At 53.7% G+C, this 7,965-nt stretch overlaps 3 non-coding genes across 3 annotated transcripts in view; all 3 read left to right on the top strand.

Moving 5' to 3' along the window:
* The first annotated feature begins 4,057 nt into the window (after positions 1-4,057).
* On the top strand, positions 4,058-5,950 carry LOC126333673 (small subunit ribosomal RNA). The gene has a single exon (XR_007564332.1). It is a non-coding gene; the product is annotated as a small subunit ribosomal RNA (ribosomal RNA).
* Positions 5,951-6,312: 362 nt separating this feature from the next.
* LOC126333670 (5.8S ribosomal RNA) lies at positions 6,313-6,467 on the top strand. The gene has a single exon (XR_007564330.1). It is a non-coding gene; the product is annotated as a 5.8S ribosomal RNA (ribosomal RNA).
* A 188-nt stretch (positions 6,468-6,655) lies between these two features.
* The window catches only part of LOC126333669 (large subunit ribosomal RNA), a 4,222-nt gene continuing 2,912 nt past the window's right edge, over positions 6,656-7,965 (top strand). Inside the window, exon 1 of the ribosomal RNA XR_007564329.1 lies at positions 6,656-7,965. This exon is cut by the window's right edge and continues 2,912 nt beyond it. This is a non-coding gene — a ribosomal RNA (large subunit ribosomal RNA).

Raw genomic sequence — 7,965 nt, 5'->3', positions numbered from 1 at the left:
CCCTTAACCTAACTCAATTTGTCCTTAACCTAACTCAATTTGTCCCTTAACCTAACTCAATTTGTCCCTTAACCTAACTCAAGTTGTCCCTTAACCTAACTCAAGTTGTCCCTTAACCTAACTCAAGTTGTCCCTTAACCTAACTCAAGTTGTCCCTTAACCTAACTCAAGTTGTCCCTTAACCTAACTCAAGTTGTCCCTTAACCTAACTCAAGTTGTCCCTTAACCTAACTCAAGTTGTCCCTTAACCTAACTCAAGTTGTCCCTTAACCTAACTCAAGTTGTCCCTTAACCTAACTCAAGTTGTCCCTTAACCTAACTCAAGTTGTCCCTTAACCTAACTCAAGTTGTCCCTTAACCTAACTCAAGTTGTCCCTTAACCTAACTCAAGTTGTCCCTTAACCTAACTCAAGTTGTCCCTTAACCTAACTCAAGTTGTCCCTTAACCTAACTCAAGTTGTCCCTTAACCTAACTCAAGTTGTCCCTTAACCCTAACTCAAGTTGTCCCTTAACCTAACTCAAGTTGTCCCTTAACCTAACTCAAGTTGTCCCTTAACCTAACTCAAGTTGTCCCTTAACCTAACTCAAGTTGTCCCTTAACCTAACTCAAGTTGTCCCTTAACCTAACTCAAGTTGTCCCTTAACCTAACTCAAGTTGTCCCTTAACCTAACTCAAGTTGTCCCTTAACCTAACTCAAGTTGTCCCTTAACCTAACTCAAGTTGTCCCTTAACCTAACTCAATTTGTCCCTTAACCTAACCCACGTTGTCCCTTAACCTAACTCAAGTTGTCCCTTAACCTAACTCAAGTTGTCCCTTAACCTAACTCAAGTTTGTCCCTTAACCTAACTCAAGTTGTCCCTTAACCTAACTCAAGTTGTCCCTTAACCTAACTCAAGTTGTCCCTTAACCTAACTCAAGTTGTCCCTTAACCTAACTCAAGTTGTCCCTTAACCTAACTCAAGTTGTCCCTTAACCTAACTCAAGTTGTCCCTTAACCTAACTCAAGTTGTCCCTTAACCTAACTCAAGTTGTCCCTTAACCTAACTCAAGTTGTCCCTTAACCTAACTCAAGTTGTCCCTTAACCTAACTCAAGTTGTCCCTTAACCTAACTCAAGTTGTCCCTTAACCTAACTCAAGTTGTCCCTTAACCTAACTCAAGTTGTCCCTTAACCTAACTCAAGTTGTCCCTTAACCTAACTCAAGTTGTCCCTTAACCTAACTCAAGTTGTCCCTTAACCTAACTCAATTTGTCCCTTAACCTAACTCAATTTGTCCCTTAACCTAACTCAATTTGTCCCTTAACCTAACTCAATTTGTCCCTTAACCTAACTCAATTTGTCCCTTAACCTAACTCAATTTGTCCCCTTAACCTAACTCAATTTGTCCCTTAACCTAACTCAATTTGTCCCTTAACCTAACTCAATTTGTCCCTTAACCTAACTCAAGTTGTCCCTTAACCTAACTCAAGTTGTCCCTTAACCTAACCCACGTTGTCCCTTAACCTAACCCACGTTGTCCCTTAACCTAACCGACGTTGTCCCTTAACCTAACCGACGTTGTCCCTTAACCTAACCGACGTTGTCCCTTAACCTAACCGACGTTGTCCCTTAACCTAACCGACGTTGTCCCTTAACCTAACCGACGTTGTCCCTTAACCTAACCGACGTTGTCCCTTAACCTAACCCACGTTGTCCCTTAACCTAACCCACGTTGTCCCTTAACCTAACCCACGTTGTCCCTTAACCTAACCCACGTTGTCCCTTAACCTAACCCACGTTGTCCCTTAACCTAACCCACGTTGTCCCTTAACCTAACCCACGTTGTCCCTTAACCTAACCCACGTTGTCCCCTTAACCTAACCCACGTTGTCCCTTAACCTAACCCACGTTGTCCCTTAACCTAACCCACGTTGTCCCTTAACCTAACCCACGTTGTCCCTTAACCTAACCCACGTTGTCCCTTAACCTAACCCACGTTGTCCCTTAACCTAACCCACGTTGTCCCTTAACCTAACCCACGTTGTCCTTAACCTAACCCACGTTGTCCCTTAACCTAACCCACGTTGTCCCTTAACCTAACCCACGTTGTCCCTTAACCTAACCCACGTTGTCCCTTAACCTAACCCACGTTGTCCCTTAACCTAACCCACGTTGTCCCCTTAACCTAACCCACGTTGTCCCTTAACCTAACCCACGTTGTCCCTTAACCTAACCCACGTTGTCCCTTTGCCTAACATAGTTCACTGCTCGGAATCTCTGGTGTCGTTGTTATCCTCATGTAGATGTCTTGCGAGTGTTGCTTACTTTCCACATATTCCTGCTATCCACTGTCAATTGTACTGCAATAGGACTATATCGCCGACCCCCCCCCCTCCCCCCCCTCTGTCCCCCTCTGTCCCCCTCTTTGTGTCTCTGTCCTCTCAAGCTGGTCGGTCTGGCGTTTGAGTGTTAAATGAGCCTCGCAGCTGTTCAGTTGCATTCAGATGTCGACGCCCTCAGTGTACGTCGTGGTATGGTCTGTGTCCATTGTCCGCTGATGTCGTACGCGTAACCCACACGCTGTACCGATCATCGGTCGTTACGTACAGAGTGAAGTAGTGTGATACGTGTGACCGTACGCTGGCTGTGCCCAACGGTGTCGAATCTCAATTTCCATATGTTGTGCTTGATGCTACTTGTCTCGTCTCCCAATAACAGCTAGGTTGCACTGTGGTACGCCGTAGAGGCGTGTGGGAGGAACGTACGAACGCATTGTATGTCACCCTGGGTCGCTGGGGGTGGTGGTGCGGTGAGTCAGGTCAGGTCAGGTCAGCGTGAGCCGTCTGATGTAGTGACGCGTGTATTCCGACTTTGTCGTATTGCCTCACACAAAGTGCTACCCTGGTGGACCGCGTTCCATATCTGGGACATGCCGCAGATGCCGGTTGACAGTGGATCGCGGAAGGTACATCGCATACGTGCGCGGGCCACCTTCCACGTGTTCTCTTCTGCACATGTCGCAGTGTGTATGTGGTCTGATGTAGCGTGTCGTGACACATGACATCCTGGCATGCAAGAATTGTTGAATTCGCAAATGTAGGTGGACATCTACGTTTACTGCCCAAGATACGCAAATGAACTGGAAATCCGTTGTTGAGCGGTTGTTCACGCTGGAGGTGAATCTGTGATGGCGACGATCGGTACAGCTATTAACCGGTTGTTTCAGCGGTACCCGCCACATCCACACGCGTGACTAGGCCCATGTGGGTATGAAGCGATACGCGGCGGTGGCTTGGTGGGACTGTTCCCGGCCGGTGAAGGGGGGCCGCCCGGCGTGTTGGCCGCGCGCTGCGTGGGCGCACGCGCAACAGGCGGCTGGTGGGGGGCGCCGAGTGGCAGGAGCGCCAGCCGACGGGCCCGGCAGGCGGCGCAGCTACGCTGCGGCGCACCCTGCACGCGGCGCCTGGCGGCCAAAGTTGGTTCAGCCGAGCCCGGTGCGAAGCGCGGTGGACATCTGCAGTGTGCTGGTCTGATTGAGGACTGTGTGCGTTGAGGATGCGCCGCCGCCTGGCACTCGGCGCCGCGACGCCGTCTGCTGCTCGGTCGCCCCAGCGGTTCTCGCAGGTGGTTTGTATCGCAGTTGTGCGGACGTGTTGGCGCGTGCGCTGTGCTGGGAGAGTTCGCTTCTGCACCCAAGTGGGGCTTTGCCCTTGTGTGGCGCTGGCGTTGGAGCTGCCGGTCACCATAGGTGGCGCGTGTTGTCTCCCGCCGGCAATGCCACGACAGCACGCTCCCGGGCCTCTGTCGGCAGCGGCAAGCTCAGTTGGGAGCAAGGGTGTTCGCACTAAAACCGTCTACTCGCCTAACTCCGGGCGATTGCGCCTCTCTCGAAACCGACCAAGTACCTAGGACGGCGCTGCGCGCCGCCGGGACCTGAGAGGGTTTCGAGGTGTATCGTGCAGGGGAGCTCGGCCTCCTCCTGTTTGCAGAATAATTGAGCGGACGCTTGCGTGTTCGCGCGGGCCCCCGGGACACACTCCCGGGCGGCCGGCTGCTCAGCTCTAGTTGACGCAGCTCCCTGGTTGATCCTGCCAGTAGTCATATGCTTGTCTCAAAGATTAAGCCATGCATGTCTCAGTACAAGCCGCATTAAGGTGAAACCGCGAATGGCTCATTAAATCAGTTATGGTTCCTTAGATCGTACCCACGTTACTTGGATAACTGTGGTAATTCTAGAGCTAATACATGCAAACAGAGTCCCGACCAGAGATGGAAGGGACGCTTTTATTAGATCAAAACCAATCGGATTGGCTTGTCTGGTCCGTTTGCCTTGGTGACTCTGAATAACTTTGGGCTGATCGCACGGTCCTCGTACCGGCGACGCATCTTTCAAATGTCTGCCTTATCAACTGTCGATGGTAGGTTCTGCGCCTACCATGGTTGTAACGGGTAACGGGGAATCAGGGTTCGATTCCGGAGAGGGAGCCTGAGAAACGGCTACCACATCCAAGGAAGGCAGCAGGCGCGCAAATTACCCACTCCCGGCACGGGGAGGTAGTGACGAAAAATAACGATACGGGACTCATCCGAGGCCCCGTAATCGGAATGAGTACACTTTAAATCCTTTAACGAGTATCTATTGGAGGGCAAGTCTGGTGCCAGCAGCCGCGGTAATTCCAGCTCCAATAGCGTATATTAAAGTTGTTGCGGTTAAAAAGCTCGTAGTTGGATTTGTGTCCCACGCTGTTGGTTCACCGCCCGTCGGTGTTTAACTGGCATGTATCGTGGGACGTCCTGCCGGTGGGGCGAGCCGAAGGGGTGCTTTCGCGTCCCGAGGCGGACCCCGTTTAAATCCTACCAGGGTGCTCTTTGTTGAGTGTCTCGGTGGGCCGGCACGTTTACTTTGAACAAATTAGAGTGCTTAAAGCAGGCAAGCCCGCCTGAATACTGTGTGCATGGAATAATGGAATAGGACCTCGGTTCTATTTTGTTGGTTTTCGGAACCCGAGGTAATGATTAATAGGGACAGGCGGGGGCATTCGTATTGCGACGTTAGAGGTGAAATTCTTGGATCGTCGCAAGACGAACAGAAGCGAAAGCATTTGCCAAGTATGTTTTCATTAATCAAGAACGAAAGTTAGAGGTTCGAAGGCGATCAGATACCGCCCTAGTTCTAACCATAAACGATGCCAGCCAGCGATCCGCCGCAGTTCCTCCGATGACTCGGCGGGCAGCCTCCGGGAAACCAAAGCTTTTGGGTTCCGGGGGAAGTATGGTTGCAAAGCTGAAACTTAAAGGAATTGACGGAAGGGCACCACCAGGAGTGGAGCCTGCGGCTTAATTTGACTCAACACGGGAAACCTCACCAGGCCCGGACACCGGAAGGATTGACAGATTGATAGCTCTTTCTTGATTCGGTGGGTGGTGGTGCATGGCCGTTCTTAGTTGGTGGAGCGATTTGTCTGGTTAATTCCGATAACGAACGAGACTCTAGCCTGCTAACTAGTCGCGTGACATCCTTCGTGCTGTCAGCGATTACTTTTCTTCTTAGAGGGACAGGCGGCTTCTAGCCGCACGAGATTGAGCAATAACAGGTCTGTGATGCCCTTAGATGTTCTGGGCCGCACGCGCGCTACACTGAAGGAATCAGCGTGTCTTCCTAGGCCGAAAGGTCGGGGTAACCCGCTGAACCTCCTTCGTGCTAGGGATTGGGGCTTGCAATTGTTCCCCATGAACGAGGAATTCCCAGTAAGCGCGAGTCATAAGCTCGCGTTGATTACGTCCCTGCCCTTTGTACACACCGCCCGTCGCTACTACCGATTGAATGATTTAGTGAGGTCTTCGGACTGGTACGCGGCATCGACTCTGTCGTTGCCGATGCTACCGGAAAGATGACCAAACTTGATCATTTAGAGGAAGTAAAAGTCGTAACAAGGTTTCCGTAGGTGAACCTGCGGAAGGATCATTACCGACTAGACTGCATGTCTTTCGATGTGCGTGTCGTGTCGCGCAACACGCTACCTGTACGGCAGTGGCCGTGCGCCGCGTGCGGAACCACGCGTGCCTCTCAAAACTAGCGGAAGTGTTGTTGTTGTGTGGTACGAGCGCTGAAGCTCTGGAGCGGCTGGCCTGCGGTACCTGGCGCCTGGCGCCGGTTTTGAATGACGTTCGCCCGAGTGCCTGTCCGCTCCGGTGTGGAGCCGTACGACGCCCATCGGCTGTGAGGCCGTTGGACACAAAAAAAATAGTGGAACAGGGGCCGTCAGACGCCTCAGTCCCGCAAATGCTACTGTCTTGAAAGAGACAGTGGGAGACTGAAAAGGAAAAGATCACCCAGGACGGTGGATCACTCGGCTCGTGGGTCGATGAAGAACGCAGCAAATTGCGCGTCGACATGTGAACTGCAGGACACATGAACATCGACGTTTCGAACGCACATTGCGGTCCATGGATTCCGTTCCCGGGCCACGTCTGGCTGAGGGTCGGCTACGTATACTGAAGCGCGCGGCGTTTGTCCCGCTTCGGAGACGTGGGAGTGTCGTGGTCGCCTGTGTGGCCGGCCGCGTCTCCTTAAACGTGCGATGCGCGCCCGTCGCCTGGCGGTTCGCATACCGGTACTTTCTCGGTAGCGTGCACAGCCGGCTGGCGGTGTGGCGTGCGACACCTCGTACAACGACCTCAGAGCAGGCGAGACTACCCGCTGAATTTAAGCATATTACTAAGCGGAGGAAAAGAAACTAACAAGGATTCCCCCAGTAGCGGCGAGCGAACAGGGAAGAGTCCAGCACCGAACCCCGCAGGCTGCCGCCTGTCGTGGCATGTGGTGTTTGGGAGGGTCCACTACCCCGACGCCTCGCGCCGAGCCCAAGTCCAACTTGAATGAGGCCACGGCCCGTAGAGGGTGCCAGGCCCGTAGCGGCCGGTGCGAGCGTCGGCGGGACCTCTCCTTCGAGTCGGGTTGCTTGAGAGTGCAGCTCCAAGTGGGTGGTAAACTCCATCTGAGACTAAATATGACCACGAGACCGATAGCGAACAAGTACCGTGAGGGAAAGTTGAAAAGAACTTTGAAGAGAGAGTTCAAAAGTACGTGAAACCGTTCTGGGGTAAACGTGAGAAGTCCGAAAGGTCGAACGGGTGAGATTCACGCCCATCCGGCCACTGGCCCCCGCCCTCGGCAGATGGGGCCGGCCGCCCGCGCGGAGCAATCCGCGGCGGGGTCGTGTCCGGTTGCCTTTCCACTCGCCGCGGGGTGGGGCCGTTCCGGTGTGCGGTGGGCCGCACTTCTCCCCTAGTAGGACGTCGCGACCCGCTGGGTGCCGGCCTACGGCCCGGGTGCGCAGCCTGTCCTTCCGCGGGCCTCGGTTCGCGTCTGTTGGGCAGAGCCCCGGTGTCCTGGCTGGCTGCTCGGCGGTATATCTGGAGGAGTCGATTCGCCCCTTTGGGCGCTCGGGCTCCCGGCAAGCGCGCGCGGTTCTTCCCGGATGACGGACCTACCTGGCCCGGCCCCGGACCCGCGCCGCTGTTGGCTCGGGATGCTCTCGGGCGGAATAATCGCTCCCGTCAGCGGCGCTTCAGCTTTGGACAATTTCACGACCCGTCTTGAAACACGGACCAAGGAGTCTAACATGTGCGCGAGTCATTGGGCTGTACGAAACCTAAAGGCGTAATGAAAGTGAAGGTCTCGCCTTGCGCGGGCCGAGGGAGGATGGGGCTTCCCCGCCCTTCACGGGGCGGCGGCCTCCGCACTCCCGGGGCGTCTCGTCCTCATTGCGAGGTGAGGCGCACCTAGAGCGTACACGTTGGGACCCGAAAGATGGTGAACTATGCCTGGCCAGGACGAAGTCAGGGGAAACCCTGATGGAGGTCCGTAGCGATTCTGACGTGCAAATCGATCGTCGGAGCTGGGTATAGGGGCGAAAGACTAATCGAACCATCTAGTAGCTGGTTCCCTCCGAAGTTTCCCTCAGGATAGCTGGTGCTCGT

This window comes from Schistocerca gregaria, unplaced genomic scaffold, assembly GCF_023897955.1.
Source record: "Schistocerca gregaria isolate iqSchGreg1 unplaced genomic scaffold, iqSchGreg1.2 ptg001628l, whole genome shotgun sequence".
NCBI lineage: Eukaryota > Metazoa > Arthropoda > Insecta > Orthoptera > Acrididae > Schistocerca > Schistocerca gregaria.
This window is presented reverse-complemented; position numbering and strand designations above follow the sequence as displayed.